The sequence below is a fragment of the Ptiloglossa arizonensis genome, chromosome 12, assembly GCF_051014685.1.
Source record: "Ptiloglossa arizonensis isolate GNS036 chromosome 12, iyPtiAriz1_principal, whole genome shotgun sequence".
Lineage (NCBI taxonomy): Eukaryota > Metazoa > Arthropoda > Insecta > Hymenoptera > Colletidae > Ptiloglossa > Ptiloglossa arizonensis.
Genome location: NC_135059.1, coordinates 2,909,776 through 2,929,344, shown reverse-complemented (window position 1 = coordinate 2,929,344; position 19,569 = coordinate 2,909,776). Strand labels below are relative to the sequence as shown.

General features: G+C 37.2%; 2 protein-coding genes across 5 annotated transcripts in view; one reads left to right on the top strand and one right to left on the bottom strand.

Moving 5' to 3' along the window:
- The window catches only part of LOC143153346 (uncharacterized), a 280,260-nt gene that overhangs the window by 157,464 nt on the left and 103,227 nt on the right, over positions 1–19,569 (top strand). The window contains exon 7 of one of the 3 annotated variants that reach the window (XM_076324425.1): positions 7,724–7,830. The exons of the other annotated variants lie outside the window; for them this stretch is intronic. The gene's annotated coding sequence lies outside the window, so the exon portion shown is untranslated. Of the gene's footprint in view, positions 1–7,723; positions 7,831–19,569 lie in introns of those variants that run through there. 3 annotated transcript variants of the gene reach the window in all.
- The window catches only part of LOC143153347 (uncharacterized), a 171,901-nt gene that overhangs the window by 103,555 nt on the left and 48,777 nt on the right, over positions 1–19,569 (bottom strand). The window lies entirely within an intron of this gene.

Here is a 19,569-nt window from a genome sequence, read left to right as displayed (position 1 = left end):
AGCGATCGATGTTCGCGAGAGCGGCTTTTCTAGCAAGGTTCTACGTTTCAATCTCGAGTATAGGTTTCCAAGAGGGAATATTCTATACCGTGTGCCCCTCAAGTGATACTATTATAACGATGGTAATACGTCTTCGCTGTATCAAAATTGTACACGTGCATCGAAAAGGGAAACAAATAATGCATTATTAAACGAAAGAAAGAAAGGAAAATGAAGTATACGCTCGGTACAGCTGGGTACGATTGTGAGTTGTTAGTAACCTGGTGAAACTGATAAATTTATTTACGTAAAAATACAAATACTCTTTGATACGTGAACAATGTAAATAAAGAGAAACGATGGATGCAGAGGACAATGTATGATAATAATGTTGTAACGAATAATAATTGAGATTTTTGTGATTCTTTATATTTTTCAAATGGCGAAGTTAGAGGTGCTTTTTTTTTTTATATTCTATTCTTTATCTATCAGATTACAATCATTTTAATGATATAGTTTTCATATTAGTGTCACATCTTTGAGATGTGGCAATACTAATGTTGGAGAAGAGAATTTCGATCTGCTGATATTTCTGAAGTCTTTGATTATACGTTTTAAAAATTCAAAAGACAATGGCGTCGAAAAGATGATCTCTGAGTCTCGAATATCGTTAACTTCTGTTGCTGTCGAGCATACAATGACAAAGGATGACTAATTTCTTATAGTAGTTTATTACTTTCGAGTTGTAGATTTTAGTAGATCATAAATTCTTGGGCGAGATTATGTACCTCTGGATGATAGAAAATAGTAAATCACAGATGACAAAATAAACCCGGTGTAACATTAATATTTGCGTTTCAGTGGCAGTCGACGTCGAATCAATCAAATACCAAACAGAACACAGTGATACATCATCCAGAGTACACAGCACTGTGCACTTGTATCTATTTGTACGGTAACCAAAACACGTACGGAAACATTAACTGAAATAAGATAATATTTTGATCGACACCGATACTAACAATTAAACTGTGTATGTTCCTTGTGAATATATAAGGTGTCGTTGAACTCTATTTCATTTTGGGATTCGACGAGGGATCCAATCTTAATGATTGCTATGAACATTTTATCGAGTCTTAAATAGACGTAAAAGTAACATAGTCTTTGTTTTTAGGTGAAAAATGCAAGGAAGAATTAAACTACCGTCACTTTTTGAATTTTTTTTGAAAGAATCTTACGCGAACATGTATCCAAAGAATATATTCTTAATGAAGAATCTTTTTGAACGAGGAACTATCTACAATGTTGTAACATGTACGAGAAAACACCACTCTGAACAAGGTCACCATCTTGAATAAGAAATCGACATCTTGTTGAAATAAGAATATTTGTATACTCGACAAATAGCTAATGTATATTCGTGTATTACGAGTACTGGAATAAATTCTTCAAGAACTATGAATATTTTACGTCCCCTTCTTGAAACTCTCAACTCATTACTGCATAAAGATTGTGTGTACATCTTTGTTGATTTTTTAATCAAGACTCGTACAGCTGCGTTCATTGCAAAACGTAGTATCTTTGAAGCATACTATTATACATCAATCGTGGGAATATTGTTATCACGTAATCGAGTAAATATCAATAGTATGCTGTTTGAAGTATTCTTCAGTTTCTCAACAATACAATAGACAATATTTGAAAAAAAGAATCGTACCTAAAAAAATTTGAAAATACATTGTACCTCGTCCTCTATTTGTCGAGCAATTGTTCGGTATAAACGTAGAATCTTTCAAAAGGATAGATTAATGTAACATCTGTGCGTTACCAGTGCAAATTCAAAATTTTTACGTCTTTTTATCAATGTAACGTATCTGTGTATTACGGAGAGCTGGAAATTGCCAATCCTATTAGTAAGATATTTTAATCACGCTTCTATAGTTTGCGACGAAATAAAAATTGCTGAATTCTAATCACCTTTTCTTTACACACGGTACAACATTCCCCTTAATCGAAATGATATTCTTCCATCACTCCGTAGTACGTTTTTATCGATTCTTTGAACAAAAATGTTATCCACTGCGATTGAAAATCTAAAAATAATATTTGAAATAGATATTCTATTTCTCGTCTAATAAATGATCGGAGGACCGTTGCCAAGTATGCTTCTCGATGAGCGCGAAACGTTTGAAAATTCGCGGCAATCGAGGGCAGCGACTCGTTCTTTACCTATTGGACAACCTATTGGACATTCGTTGGAAATTGACAAAAATTCTTCCTCCGCGAAAGGAAGCTCGAACTTGGTCTCACGATACGTCCGCTCGTCGACTAATTTTACACCCGTGTGCCACCGGGGCAAATGAAAAACGGACATCCTATAAATCCCGCGCGGCCGGATACGAAGATCTCCGTAGCCGATCGCAATTTGCGCGATCTCCGATATTGCTGCCGGCTCGTTTCGCGTCGTGAGATATTAACGCCGGTCGAACCCTGTCCCCGCCGCCCCTAACGCCCCCAATCTCGATCACCCTGTCGCATCTACGGCCGCTGTCTGCCCCTTCCGGCGTATCGAGTCCGTCTCCGGGGTTCCCGAATTAACCGTGGCGAGGCGATCTGCGGTGGGTACCGAGTTCTACCGTGGACTGTACGCAATCAGCTGCTAATTGGGAAATGATTGGAGCCACCTACACCGATAGCATCGTGTGCCTCTAACTATCCCCACGGTCGCCGTGCGGCTCGTAACACGATATAAATGCCCCCCGGTAAATGCCAAAATGGACGCACTGTGCGAGTACGCACGAGTGGGGACCGTGACGCAGCGGAATCGCGTTGCGGATCGTCGTGTCTTGCGACGAACGGTCAGGTCTTCTCACTGACTTCGTGTACGCGAGGTGATTCGGGATACGTGGTGTGAACGAGGCCAGGGAGATCTTACCACACGAAGAGTATCAGGTGTGACGAAATTGCGTTCGGTGGTATCGTTTTAGAGAAAAATGTATTCGAAGATTGGTTGAATACACTTAAGTACTGTGTGTGTGTTACGAATTCAATTGCAGAAGTTTGTGTCTTCTGGACAGATTGGTAGATCGATAAACATGTGTTCTCGAGAATAGGTATTCTTCGAAGTAATGAGTGCATAGATGTTTTGGAAATGGTCTAGACGACACTTGATTTTCAGAAGACGTGTAAGATATGTATTTTACAATATTGGAAATTAAGTATTGTAAAAAGAATGCTAAAAGGAAAGTTTAAACGATTTATCTTTTCTTTATTACTTATACTTTTCTTTTCTCTTGATCATATATGAGTGACACCATGTTGCGGACAATTACGCACGTAACTTGAACGAAAAAGAAGAAGTATACCTAGAAAACGTAAATCGAGAATCTTCTACCATCAGTGACTCGAAATTGAAAAACGCTCGGTTCTCAACCGTCTTCGATAACGAAAGACTAATTTTAACGTCACCAATGTATCAAGTACGCGTTAATAGGACAGTATCGATAATAAACACGATATTGTATCGTGCACCAAAATGGCCACAGCAACGACCCGACACCGTGATCCGTAACACCTGTCAATGGTTAGACGCGCGCGATTTTCAAAGGTATTTTTCTCAAAAGGCAAACCCTCTGACGCAATTTACGTCACTCTTAATCCTCGTCTTATCTCGAGCCCTAGAATCTCCCTGGCACCCTTTGTAGCATAACTCACGGACAACTCGGTTCTATATATATTTCTACTCAGCAGTGTTCTTTTAGATCTCCCCATCGACGTTTCGGCGAAACGAATCGCTGTGGACCGCTCTCTGCCCGGTTGTAATTTCATGAAAGATCAGACCCGGGGAATTAAAGAAATTCCTTTGAACCGTGGACGCCCAAAGGGTCGGTCCCGGAATACGTAACCGGCATAAATATTTACCATCGTGATATATCTCGTGGTCTCTCAAAATTCTCTTTTTCTTTCTCTCTCTCACTCACCAACACGGGATAAATGTTTTATGAGGCCGCTAATCAAACGGAAGGATCCTCTCTTTCTTCCTGTGTCCAACCTATTCGCCCTTCCCTATTCCATCGGACGTGTGAACCACGAAATTGGAACGTATCGGTTGCTCTCGAGACGACGGTTTCAGTCGTTTAAAGATCCATAGCGCGGTGTTCGTCAAAATTTCTAGAACCCACCCTCTTGGAACTTCAACGGTCCAAGACGTACTGTTCATTTGTGATAAGGTTGGAAAAATAAAAGGCAGGTCTAAAAAATAGAGAATACTTGGTAAACTGAGAAGGTGAGTTAATGTTTAATTATTGGTACGTCCACGGATGATGTGTAGGAAGTAGAGGTAGGCATTAAATCTTCGAAAAAGTAAGATAAAAGGCAGGTATAAAAAATAGAGAATACTGATAAGCTGAGAAGGTGAGTTAATGTTTAATTATTGGTACGTCCACGGATGATGTGTAGGAAGTAGAGGTAGGCATTAAATCTTCGAAAAAGGAAGTACCTCGAATGTGCTCAATAATGGCTCATAATTGTGATCTTCTCTAGGTAGAGGTTGGCCCATTTTAAAATAGTGAATCTTTACACTAAGATGAGTAAAAATATGTCCTGTGAATATACGTTCTGCATACCTTAGTTTTCGAGTGGTAGACGATCGAAGAAAATATTCAATGTCTCCTTCGTTCATTTTTATTTCGGGAGATGTTTAAAACCTATCGTGTGTTCAACGATAGCCGATAATGTGCTGTACAGAGCTGAGAAACTGACCTCTGGAAGAAATTGAGAATGCAGCACGTTCTTCTATAATACGGTACATTCCCCTCAAGTGGATATTCTGATAATCCAGTTTCGACAAATTCGTTCTTTTTTCACAGGGAACATTCTCTTCGGTCATCCATAAGTCGAAAATTGAAGTACAGTGACTTACAAAAATATTCGTACATTGTATTACAAGAAAATTCTCCTAACCTATATGTTAGATATCAATGATAATTTGTGCGAGTCTATATATACGTTCAAATATCACGGACATTCTTTTACTCATTCTAATACGTAGATTTAAGATATATATATCTTACTATACGTAGATTATTACGTATTAAGTAAGTTAGTATTGTATTATGTAGTTATTATTACTTACTACATACATATATATGTAGAGGAAAATAATATACGTATAGGAAAATATACCTATTCCTCTGTTATAATAATATATTCCCTCTGGATTACAAATGAAAATATAGGGTCTGCGCAAGGTCACGACGCGTACAAAAGGAAAAGACACACACACACGTTTCCTTGAAAACTCTTTTTAACCTTTCCCAATACCAATCGACTCACGTCCGTATCGGTCACTGGTTACATTACAACTCATCTTTTGTCTATCGCAACTGGACTTCAATGAGCTATCGATTTACCAAAACAGTCGCTCACTCGATCGAAACTTCACGCGATTCGCTCGCTTAAAACTCGTCCCTACATATACTCTGAATCATCTTGTATTATACTCTACTGTCCGTTCGCGACAAGAAGGCAAACGAGTATCCCCAATCTGATTCATAGTCTACCAGTTCCCCCACCATCGCGCGTGCTCGTCGCTACAGGTCGCTGTCGATCTTCTTCACCGCTCACGGCCAATAGCGACAGTGTTTGCTTTCTTGTCGCGAACAGACAGTATCCGTCCCGTGAATTCTTAACGAGGCGCTATCAGCGAGTTGCTCTCGTTGGAAAAGATTCCGTGGATACTCGAGTAGGGAGGGTGTGGAGCTGGAGACGAAGAAAAAGGAACGAAGGGGGACCCTCGGCGTAGACGCGCTATTAACCTTCGTTACTCGTGTTTGAATTTTCCCAAAGAGGTGTACAGGGAACGAGAACGGGAGCTTTTAAAGGGGAGAGCGAAAACGGCTGATCATCGTTTCTCCTGCAAAGGAGAGCCCCGTAAAACTAATTGTGGCCGACACCGCCCCCCTCTCGTCCTCGTTCCTCGAACTTAACCCGTTCCCGTAATAGCGTGCGGTTATTATGGAGGAACGACAGGCGGCGGCGATTACACGCACCCCCTTTCTCGCTGTTCTTCGTTATCGCTAACCCTTTCGTTCCTAATTTTCACCTATTCGCCGGGAGGAGAAACGCTCGAGGGATTTCACGAACGTTACAAGCTTCAGGAGAGGGGAGAGAACAAAGGATGTACAGCAATTTTAAAATTTCCCGAGGTCGTAAATCCCCTTCGCTTGCATGCTACACGATGGTACTCTTCTACGGTTCGCGTCGATTTAATTGCAAAAACTGTTTCTGGAATAGGAGAGAATTGTTTAGCACGATCTAACGATAAATTTTGATTCAAGCACCGAATTTAATTATTTTACGCAATTATTGACACAACGATGTTTTTACATAGCGTAAGAAGAAGTCGGAGCGGAACTTTTACAACGTGTTAACGAGATCGAGTAGGTAAACAGAGTTTTTGTGAATTTATATTGAAAAAAAAAGAAAGTTCTTTTTTCGAGAATGTATTTCATTCGTCGAACTAACGACTGTAGAACTTATTTAATATATTTCTACTGTATTCGGGATAGCGGTGAACGCATTTCGAATGTATTCCCTGGTTCTCCGTTCTTATCAAATTTTCATAAACCAACTGTTTCACGCGACCTCATAAATAGAAGTCAATACGCGATACATCTGATGCCTAGGGAGCCGAAATGATTGGTTCGCCGCAACCGATCCGATGGCTGATACAAGTCCAAAGGCTGTAGGTCAGGATATGTAAACAGTAATTGAGAATTATTTGTACCTATTTACGATTCTATGTGACAAGTAACAGGGACAATCTTTCACCGTTTGTAACTTTTCAATACGTTCTCGAATATGAATTTATGTGGGAAGATTAATAAACTATGTGCACGTGTTTAATCTATAATAGATAAGATGAAGTTTGATATATACTAGCGAATTCTTTTATTGCCAAAAATTCAATTCATTCAGTTTCTTAATAAATTAATACGAATAATTCGCAACGTTAGACTTTGTTCGGTTTTCTTAAACCGAAGTTACTTAGTTACTTCTTAGTTACTTCTTAAGTTACTTTAAGAACTTAGTTTTCTAAACTAAGTTTTCTTAAAAATACCTACAAATATTTATACAATTATATGGTATTCTGCAGACTCCACCATACCGTGTATGTCACAAAGTAATCATTATATCAGTTAATGGTTAAACTATTCTTGACGATAGAGAATAGATTGTGGAGCAAAGTGGTTGGAACTGTGCAGAAGAGACCGAGCGCGTGTTCATTTCTAAGGAGCGCGTGTGACCCTTTCAAAGTACGACGAGATTGTGTGTGTATGTGTGTGGTGGATTTAGAACGAATGCGGCAAGTGAAAAGGCAGTGCATAATGTTATACTACTCATTACTAACCCTTTTTGTTTTCTTTACTCGTTATTATTCCTCATCTGTTTGAGATATTTTCTCAATTCTATATTCCGAGCTGATAATATCTATTTATATTTATATAAATTTTTTGTATTCAATCGACTTCGTTAACGCGTTGCATAAATTTAACCTCGACTTCTCTGAACACATATATCACAGAGTTAAATTGCAATGTCTAGCTATTTGGAGGATTATCCACAAAGATTTATACTTGAAACAATGTTTCTTTCTCCCTCCACGATCCGTGGAGAGATCGTGAGAGATATTAGAAGCTAATTAGAAATTTGTTACAAAGTTATAGTTATCTGTTTTTCTCAGATGATAGCCAGAACGAAGTTTACAATGCTTCTTTGTTATCGAGATCAAGAAATTTAACCTCGAAGGTGAGTATTTTCGTCGACGAATGAAATATCACATAGTGACGAATTAGTCGTCAGAACTTGCCTAGGAAAATAACATATTCACGTCTGTGACGTGGACACCATCTCACAAGCTTGTGGATTATAATTCGTGAATTCGCCAACGCTTTGAATATATGTATTGGGATCGTTCGGTCGTGACCGAACAGAGAACTGCAAATGTCTCCCACGATTCAATGGCCAGACTCCTGGTCCTTCAAAGGGTGATCCAGTCGCCTCTGAGAAAACACGAGACAAGGTCTAGATCCCTAGAGGAGTTCCTTGTAGCCAAGGGACAACGTCTCTGCAGAGGGTGCATGCAGAATGCATCAGGCCTGTAGGCGTTGCACATTTCGGAAACCGCCCTAAGATGCAGCTGGTATTGCAGAGAGAACGAAAGGACAGTCTCGGTTTAACCTTTTCGCTATTGAATTAATCAATGGTAGGAGAAATCTTGCTGCTGAATTAATTTCACAATTTATTTACTGCTAATAACGATCTTACAGTGTTACAAGAATCAAAGAATATTACGTGTTTCCTTTAACTCGAGAATCTGGAATAATATTGTAAAACAGTAGCTTGCTAATAACGATGAATGTAAATGTTTAAAAAAATTGAACAAAGAAGCAAAGACTTTTAGAGTATTGCAAAAACTAAGAAATATTGTACGCTTATTCTTTTCTTTAAATCAAACATCTGGAATAATATTCTTGATGGTGTAAAATGTTTAAGGCGAATGTTGTACTATGCGCAAGTAGAATGTGGACATGTTAGGGTCATTTTGCCTTACGACAGGCTAACCGTAACGTTTGACCCAATTTGTTCTCGCGGTATTTCTTTTGTTCTCGAACAAAATACGTCTTCTATTTCCACCTACGCAGAATTAGTCTCACGAGTAGATTATTTCCATTCATGAAACTGTACGTATGGTCTTATTTTGAATTACAACATTGAACACACCGTACCGTTAAAAATTCAAATATTTCACTTTACAATCTTTTCTGAAATGTTTTACGAAAGAAAAATATTATTACAAAAATACTTCGAATCTTCTATAATTATATTACCTCTCCCCTGGTTGTATCGTTAAGTTATAAAACATACTACACAGAGAAAACTTACATATACACAGTCTTGTGTGAGAGAATTCTCAATAAAAAAATTGATGAGAATATCTGCCGTTATTTCTTCAAAAATTTCAGTTTCTCTATCGATAAGTTTGCGAACGTTAAGCTTTAAATAAGATTACGAAAAAAACGATGTGGTTATTTACTCGATACATATACGCAGTCTTGTGTGAAAGAATTCTCAATAAAAAAATTGATGAAAATATCTACCGTTATTTTTTTTAAAATTCCAGTTTCTCTTAATCGATAAGTTTGCAAACGTTAAGCTTTAAATAAGATTACGAAAAAAACGATGTGGTGATTTACTCGATACATATACACAGTCTTGTGTGAAAGAATTCTCAATAAAAAAATTGATGAGAATATCTGCCGTTATTTCTTAAAAAATTCCAGTTTCTCTATGGATAAGTTTGCGAACGTTAAACTTTAAATAAAATTACGAAAAAAACGATGTGTTGATTTACTCGATACATATACACAGTCTTGTGTGAAAGAATTCTCAATAAAAAAATTGATGAGAATATCTGCCATCATTTCTTCAAAAATTCCAGTTTCTCTATGGATAAATTTGCGAACGTTAAGCTTTAAATAAAATTACGAAAAAACGATGTGGTTATTTACTCGATACGTATTCTTTTCCAAGTACAACACTTTTTCTTCCATGTTTAGGAATAGTAGCCGGAGCAACGGATCGACAAATAAGTTCTCCGAGCCCCTTTTCACCGGAAGCTTCATTAGTCTCGTGCCAGATTCGCCTCTGGCTCGGAGGCTGAGTGAAAAAATGACGGAATCGCTTAGCACGAATGGGCGCGAGTATCGCACGAGTTTCGGAGATTGTATTAAAATACATCGGGCACTCTAAGATATTGCGGTGTTAAATTTGACAGAAGTTTCTGGCACGCGCGACCATGAATCACCGTGGCGCAATCATTTTAGCGATGGAGCGAGCCGCGCGCTTCTTTTGTCTCGCGCGATGTTCGTCGAGCGTGTTTTCTTCGGCCCGCGGTGGAATAAAAATGATATTCGGTAAATCTTTCCGGATGGTTCGTGTATTCCTGCTGGATAGGATGGATTAGACTGGAATCGCGGTTCAAAAAGTACGGCTTTCCAGCCATTCTTTGCCTTTCCATTTCCCGACGCGTTTCTATCCAATCGAATTCAATTTACATGTTAATTAGAGAAAGGTTGCGTAAATTAGACCGTGTCGAGAAATATTAAATTACGGTAGAACTTCTATGCTCTACTGAACGTTCCATTGTCCGAACAGAGAATCTTCCAAGCATCGATGGTATCGTAAATGACCTAAATGCAAACGAATAAAATTTCTTTGCAAATGTTACAAAAGTTAATGCACTTAGCGACCAAATTATCTATCTGTGAATTTGTAAGAAAATCATTTGTTTCTCTTATTGTTTAACTCCCGTTATTATTACTTTTGTCATCGTATTGAAAATATGAAATTATCAATGTCAGAAAAGCAAGTATGTTTTTATTCCAATATTTTATTCTCAAATGTAACGTATGATTGTTATTGATACAATGTCTGCGTATCGTTCTTGATTACTTTTAAAATGCTCGCATTAAGATTTTTATCAAAATTGTAAAATTATCTGTACTCGATGTTATTAGAGAGTTCATTAAAGCTTTCTTTCGGGTCGGTGATCTATTTGCAGAAAATCTCTAATATTTCTCTTAAACGGAAGTACATTAATATTTCCCGCAAATGATATTCTTCCGCTCCTCCCGAGACGCTGAAAACTAATCAGACTTAAGTCTGTTGAAATTTCATTCCGAGGGGTTTCTCAAATGACTTCGAAAGTCGGATTCGGAGGTAAAAGTCGTGGCAAGGTTTTCGAAATATCGTTGGAAAAATCGAAACCCGTGAATTGCCTTCAAAACCCAATCACACAAGGCTGCTCATTAGTTTCTTTCTCTCCCGACTGAAGAGTACTTTCGTTCTGATCTTCGTCTTCGATGGGAGACGTGACTCGGCGTTCGAAACGCTCGCAGGACACCTAGTTAAAATTTGTTCAAATTCGTTGAAAGAGGCTTAAACTTCTGCCGTTCGGTTAGTTTGTAATTGCACGGTCCCGTGACGCACTGAAACAAGTTCTGCACTCCTGACGTCTTCTACGCGATTTACGTGGGATTCGTAGAGGTCTCTTGGGCTACCTTCGACGGATAGAGAGAGAGAGCAAGGTAAAAAGATTAAGAGAGAGAGAGAGCAAGGCAAAAAGATTAACAGAGAGAGAAAACGAAAGAGAGAACAAGATAGAGAGATGGAGAGAAAAAAAAAGAGAAAGAAACAAGGGTAGAAGAGGAAAGAGGGAGAGGGAGAAGGAGAAACCAAACACTCGCCAAATTGCCCCGACGATTATCCGCGAAATTAACTCCAACATTCTGACACGCGTCGGTACGCTGTTCCGTGGTTAATTATTTTTTTCAGAGTTACGAAACTCGAGATGGACTCGCGCTAGAATAAACAAACTTTCGCATTCCTGGACGTTCTGGTAAATTCCGCGATTACATTCTTCCGTAATCAACTTCCCATCACACCCGATGAAACTCCAATTCGAAGCGTTGCGATAGGTAACACCGTTAATCTTATTGGAACGTTGTCTGTGTCGTTGCTGATACAATCATACTTAGCTTCTTTTTAACAATGGATACACGCACGATTGATCCTCAGGATCATACTCTAATAACATCGTAGAGACGATCCTCTACGAAATTGTACAAAAATTGACTCGAATTGGGAGAAGAACGTTAATGGTGTAAAATATGTAGCACGAATGGTGTCGTTGATATAATAATCATGAATTTGATTTTTACGACGCGGTATCTGGATTACTCGAACAGTGAAAATACACGAGTCCATTCTCTTATATGGACAATTGTCCACAAGTTATATCCATGTCCATTGTTATATCCACAAGTTGGTTGCAAAAAAGTCCCAAGAAAAGTTGCATTGAAAGAATAAAAGAAACATTAAATCCTTCGAGACTTGATTTCAACCTTAAAAAAATTTCCTGTGAAACGAGAACTTTCACAAACATTCCTTAAAACGAGTATTACAGGTAATACTCATAACCGTACTCGTACAGGTAATACTCGATTGGTATCGTTCCACTTTACGTTGTGAAATGAATCGCAAGTGAATATTGAATTAAATCAGTCAAGTTCAAACACTAATAACTTTAATACAAATAGTAATATTCAATACAATAGCGGTATACTAGTCGTTACGATGGTTGTTGATCGAGTTTGCTGGTTTCAAGTCTTATGTCAGGTTTAAGTCTTTATGCTCTTTATATAGGACTTTGGTGACCAAAAGACGCATCGATCAGCTATCAGCATTTTCCTCCTTCGAAAAATACTTTGTTTATGGGTTTTGTCCAATTCGCGTGAGCGTTAATGGACCACGCAGATGGTCAGATGTGACTCCTGTTATCTGAATCATCTCAGCTGGGATATTCCAAGTCACCATTGTTTAAAGGTTTTTCGAATCTACTAAAGCGCGTTATTAAAGCTATTAAGGTAATCACACCTTTGAGCAGTGAACCCCTCGCTGTCTCCAAAGACGTTATTTTCTATTGTTACTTCGTAATAATAATTGTATTCGAATAATAGTACTGGAACAATGGTATTGGAACGATGAAGTTAGAATACTTGAATATTCGAATTTTATTCATGGTATTTCTCAAATATTCGAATATTCGATAAAAATAAAATGGCGCATTCGAAACTAAATAAGAGTTTGAATTAATCAATTGAAGGTTTTGAGAAGTTTATGGTAGATTAACAAATCACTAAAACTAATTATTTCCAGGAAAAGAATTAGTAGTCTGAATTCGTAAAGATAATAAATATTCAATAAAAATAAAATGGCGCATTCGAATATTGCGTATCGAATACGCAAGCTGGTCTTGAGAAATCACCGGATGAGTGTCAAGCCATTTGTAAATAGTTTTCGGGCACGCGTTTAGGTGCGACAATATCCAAACCCCGCGATCAGGATCGTAGTTTAATTTATGAGTCTCCAAATCAGCGTCGGACATCGCGTCGAGGTTTCCCAGACTATCGACTTTACTTGCCCTTTCCTCGGTGACAAAAGTAACGTCTTTGGAAAAGGGCAGGTTGAAGTCGAATGATAGCCCAATTTACAAACGCTAAATCCACCCTGAGCGAGTCTTCGTCACGAAGAACAGTGGTTCGAAAGTGGAAAGAAGTTCAATTTTTTTAATGTTAAGAAACGAATTTTTTAATGCAGTTTTGTAGTAGGATAGTCGACGTGTAAATACCAATAAAAATTTTTGAAAAATGTCTTGCAGTTTGTAAGAAATATAATGTCAAAGTTGGCGTACAGAATAGATGTTACTTTTAGAGTATAGATGTTACGTTAAGATTATAAGTAACTGACAATATTTAATGAAAGAAAGTCTTAATAATTTAATTATATACTTCAAAATGAAATATGAACATACATTAAATCAACAATTTTGTTATTGGTTTTAGTAGAACAGAAATTTTACAGAAGTAAATTTGTATGTTTTTAATTAGATTTCATTTTTTAGCGTTAGCGAGCTGTGTTGTTTGTCTTGGTACTGATCGTTCAATAAATCTTACGGAACATAATTAAACAAGTTTCAGCTACCTAAAGTTGCGGGTTCTGTAATACGATTAGTTTTTCTGAAAAATGTCAGAATCTACGCTTCAATAGTACGTAGTTAAATGTTTAAATAAATGAATATTCTTTTCCTGGAAATAAATAGTTTTAGTGCTTTGTTAGTGTACCATAAACTTCTCAAAACTCTCAATTGATTAATTCAAACTCTTATTTAGTTTCGAACGCGCCATTTTATTTTTATTGAATATTTATTATCTTTATGAATTCAGACTACTAATTCTTTTCCTGAAAATAATTAGTTTTAGTGCTTTGTTAGTGTACCATAAACTTCTCAAAACTCTCAATTGATTAATTCAAACTCTTATTTAGTTTCGAACGCGCCATTTTATTTTTATTGAATATTTATTATCTTTATGAATTCAGAATACTAATTCGTAATAAATAAATTCGATATCTCTCGAATACTAAAGTAAACATGACAATAAAATATGACAATTATTTAAAATATGTAGTCAACAAACTGGGTCTACCATTTCGTTCGCAGCAATTTTAATTTCAGATTCGTAATCAGCGATCTCGACAAAATTCAGATACCAATTTTACTACATCAATACAAATCAGTGCTTTCATATTGATGTTGTATAATTTTTTCCAGAATCACTGTGCGACGAATTCGTTCGAACGAGATCAAAAATTTATACAATTTTGTAATAACACGATCATACAAAATATCGTACAAGAGCCTAATGTTACTCTCTATCATCAGGATCGAACAAGAGATCCTTAAACAAGTTTGTACAATAACGATCACAAGACCTGACACAATACAGAAGCTATAGTTAAAGTTGTATTTTAAATCAGTCCATCTTCATTCACAATTTATTATTTCGAAACCTCTCCAACGTCATTAATTTATCGTTGGAGGCGTAACCTTTGAGTATGCACAAGAGTATCAGCTATGCGCATACGGTGCAATCTTTATTGGAACTTGTGTGAAGACAATTTATATTAATTTACAAGAATACCCTGCAGAAAGTACTGTACCTAAACTTGCAACGCGTTCTTATTTACCGAGAAACAATAACACTTCGTTCTCACGATCTGTTACTTGTTATCAAACGACGATCTGCAGTGGATCAAAGAATTATTCGTACGCTATATTATAAGGAAATTCCCTTAACCTACAAGTCTGATTTTAATAAAAGTTTGCGTGCATGTAAAATATACCTGGCCACACAAAACATAATTTTTTTGTCGACAAAAAATATTCTCGAGAGGATAAAATCAAGATCTGAAAATTCAACGTCTCTTCATTTCTTTAATGCAATTTTTTGGGGGAAGTTTTTCACAGTTGAATAATACAGCACTAAAAACTGAACATTTTTACAGGAGAATTTTTGTTGTATCTCGCACGATTACGAAGTTGTAAAGAAAATGAAAGTTGTTGCAAGCTCTCTAAGGGTCTGAAATCGACTGAAATCAGCTTTTACAGTGGCACTTTCTCTTCGACTTTTCAAATATAACTTCGTAATAACACGGAATAGAGCAAAACTTTTTTATATGAAAAATGTTCATCTCTTAGTGCCCATTTGCAACATCATTCTCTTGCAAAAGTGTTCCAAGAGAAGTTGTTTCAAAATTTATTAAAATCTATTCAAAAGTTGTTTTAAATAGATTGGTGCGAAAATATACAGTCGCTGGAAAAAGTATTCGTACGGTATATTATAAGAAAATTCTTCTTACCTGTAATACTCATTTTAAGGAATCTTTGTAAAAGTTTCCGTTTCACAGGAAATTTTTTCAAGACGGTGAATTCAAGTCTCGAAGGATTTAATGTTTCTTTTATTCTTTTAATGCAACTTTTCTTGGGACTTTTTTGCAACCGAGAGATAGAGCACTAAGAGCTGAACATTTTTCATACGAAAAGTTTTCCTCTCTAAAAATTGAAGAGAAAGTACCACTGTAAAAGCTGATTTCAGTCGATTTCAGAAGCTTGGAGAGCTTGCAACGACTTTCATTTTTTTTATAACTTTATACTCGTGCGAGATACAACAAAAATTTTTCTATAAAGAATGTTCAATTTTTAGTGTTCTATCGTTCAATAGTGAAAACCTTCCCCTAAAAAATTGCATTAAAAAATTACAAAACATTGAATTTTCGAATCTTGATTTTATCCTCTCGAAAAAATTTTTTGTCGACAAAAAAATTATGTTCTGTGTGACCCTATATATTTCACATGAACACACAAATTTTAATTAAAACCAGTCTCACAGATAAGAAACATTTCCTTATTATATAACGTACTTATATAACGTTCCTTATTAAAATCAGTCCCATGGATAAGAAAAATTTCCTTATTGTATAACGTACAAATACATTTCGAAACCAGTGTATATTCTCTAAACATTCTATTTAAAACACGACGAAAGCGGTTTGTTTCCAAGCGAGCCATCACTCGTCGTCAGTACATAATCTAATTTCTCAGCGCGGGGTATCTTTCAATCTTCATCTTTTTTTTATTATTTCCGGTGCTATTTTGAATAGCACATTGAATATTTTGAATGCCAATACGTGAAATGGGGATGTTTCGTAAAATTATCGTCCCCGATATCAACCGTATCGAAACAAGAACGCGCCCCCCGTGCGGAGGTTCCAGAGGGTGCGCGCCATAAACGCGTAACTCGGCTCGATCTTTCGTATGTAGTCGCATTTTCGTACGGGGTTTCATTCGGTCGGAGCAGTCTCCGCGACACCGACAAGTGCACCGAGCAGGATATGAGATTGTAGTGCCAACTGTGCCCACCTCCAGCAAGGTTTCACAAGTGCGGCAGGTACAGTGCGCGGCGTATGTCGCGACTGCGTGTTTCCAACGCGCACGACGTTCATCGGTTCGCATCGCGGGCTCTGACTAGGGGGAGGGGGCTCTGCCATGGAAACGAGGGGGGACAGACAACGGATATAATCGCGCAGATAACGCGTTTAACCGCTACAGACAGGAAGCGTTTAATTGCCTAAATTGATACCACGCGGCGTTAGAAACGGGCTAGCTTTGCCCGGAGAGTCGTTGCTCTTACCCGTGCGAACCCTTTGAGCAATCTTACGTCGAGATTCATTGAATTTTCGCGCGTTAGCTCGTTCTCCGTGCACGAACACTGTCCCGAACGAGCCACGTCGATCGACAATGCGCTCGCGTGAGATCGAACCTCGAGTGACGTACGCGTGGAGTTTTCACCAAGTGGACTTTTCAGAGGCACGGACTCGCGGAAAGTGCACTTAAAACTAGGTGAAAAAATTATGATAGTTTTTCTATAACACGACTTCTTTTTGTATTACTGTTTTCATATAGGGTTGGCAAGCTTGGATAATTCTTGTATAGAAACCAAATTGTTGCGTCACAAGTGGCCAAGGGTACGTTGGAGGTGGCCGTCGTAAATAAAACCCTCGGGTCGAGCTTTTGGCGCCATAAAAGACCATACGCGCGACCACCCTGTGAGGCACCGAGTTCGTTGATTCATTAGTAAATGTTGCATGCCACCTCCAGCGGACTCTTGCAAAATTGTCTATTGGTTAGGCTTAGACGAAAAATACGCCCTCCGCGCCTGGCCAGCAACAGCGTCAACGAATCACCGACGAGCACGGGCCCAGCCGAGCCTTCCTCGGCGCAACTGACCTTAGGCAGGTCAGTCACAATTGATTGTCATAACATCAAGCTGCAGCGTCGCACCAGACTTCACAAACTCTAAGTTCGGCCTGTGCCCGTCGGTTGTGATTCAAAACCATTTCAAATAGGCTGCACTCCGTTAAGTTCGAAGTGCGGCCACGAAGAGCGAAACGAAGCTCAACACAAATATTGTATAGAAACGTATCCACTCTCTGGGTGCTGCTTAGACATACGTTTTGGATACGACACGTGTCAAAGGAGGGTTTAGTATGCGTACACAGGTTTCGTCTCAAGGAAGATTCTTTGTCACGCGATTTATCGTTAGACTGAGATATCCGATCGCGAATACTTATTAAGTGTTTTTTAAGTTTCTTCGGGATTAAGGACACACTTTGAATTTAATAAGATTCTTACGACGTGCAACGATTTTTGGAATGAGAATGTTTAAAATTATCACAATCGCAATACACTTTCGTATATATTTCTTTTTATTACGAAAGAAATAATTGTGTCAAATATAATGGAAGCGAGTATTTTTACAAAAAGTTATTTATTTATTTAACGAGAACCATCAAAAGTATCGTAGAATGTTAAAAACATAGAATATTTCCGCAATAAACCGCAATAAATATTTTAGACATAGAATACTCTTGTAAAAATCGTTGAAAACAATGTTGATTGAGTGATGCACTTTTCAGAGAAAGAAACAATTATATTATTTTCAAGAAGTAGTTAGTTTTTTAATAGATCAACATTTTATGTTTTATTTATTCATTTATAGACGGTGAAAATATTCATGCACTTGAAAAGTAATCTTCGTATTAAGAGAATGTTTAATAGTTTTGCAAGAATATGGTATCAGGTGCACGTTTCAAGAATAATTCGTTCGAGGCCCAAATACGTGACGCAGAATTCGAGAAAATTGACACAGCCATTATACAGGTACTTTACACTCAGGAGGAGAGTACAGATTTGGATAAACAAAGCAACAAATCGTACATAATTTTATATCGAAATGTAGATGCATAGCTAAGAATGCAATTTCTTTTTGGAGCATCGAGTATTACTCTACAGGAATGATTTTTTTTATGCAAAAATACATAAAACATGTAAAATAAATTTCTTCGATATCAATCTTCGCTTTGAAGAAAATCTAGCTCGAAAGTTTGTTCAATACGCGATGCAATTGATCACGAGTAGGATTTGGCTAATATGTCCGACCATTATTCATTATTGCTACTTGCATTGGAACTGATCAATATTAACTATGATATTGCATTATCGACTTTCCGTCGATCTTACTATCCTTTAATTAATTAAAACCGATTAAATTCCACTGTCAATGTTTGTAAGCATCGATACAAGTATAAATAACGAGTAATGGACAGACGCATCAGCAATGTCGTATTTAATCGTGCGCACAATCGACAAATGTTCGTAATCGATTTTTTTTTAAAACAATTTCTCGTATAAAAAAAAATGGTTTCATTCTATATTTTCAATTTAGTTTCATGCGAAATATCCACTCTATGTTCAAGAGGTAACACCAGTTTTCACTTATCTGTATACAGAGTGAGGGATTCAAAATCAGCGACGAATAGGTTTGTACGTTTGGCGGTGGAAAAATAAAATTCGGACAAATTTGACTCGGTTTCAAAGAGGGCACGATCATTTTTTTTTTTTGCAAATAAAAGTGAAGTGTCACATTTGCTCCTCCACGTAGAATAAACGATACGCTCTTCATTTCTCTTTTAACAACACCTTCTTAAAATGGGCACAATGATCTATGATCAAAGAGTGTTTAAAATTCTCAAAATTAATTACGCAGAAATATATATATATATATATATATGATTTCGAGAAATAAATTTAAAATTATCTCTCTCGGTCATTGCTATATGGATCCAGGATTGTACAATGGTAAACTATAATATATATATATATATGATTTCGAGAAATAAATTTAAAATTATCTCTCTCGGTCATTACTATATGGATCCAGGATTGTACAATGGGTAAACTATAATATGATAATGACCAAAGTACGAGTTCCAAAATTTATTCAAACTTCCATATTGCGTCTTATGGAAACGGAGCAAGTTGATACAGTATTCATTTATGGCGAATGTCGCCAAAGTATGAGATAAGCAGTGCGCTTGGATGCTGAAAGATTTTTCGATCGTGCCAGATTCGGTAATATGAATAAAGTCCAGTATTATCTATATCGAATTGCTTTGGAGCATACATCGATTACTTTGACAACGTGTATTAGCAGAAAATTAAATTAAAGAAAATTATTGAATTATTCGAGCTATTTATCGAAGTGGAATACTTTTGTTCGTAGTCGACCT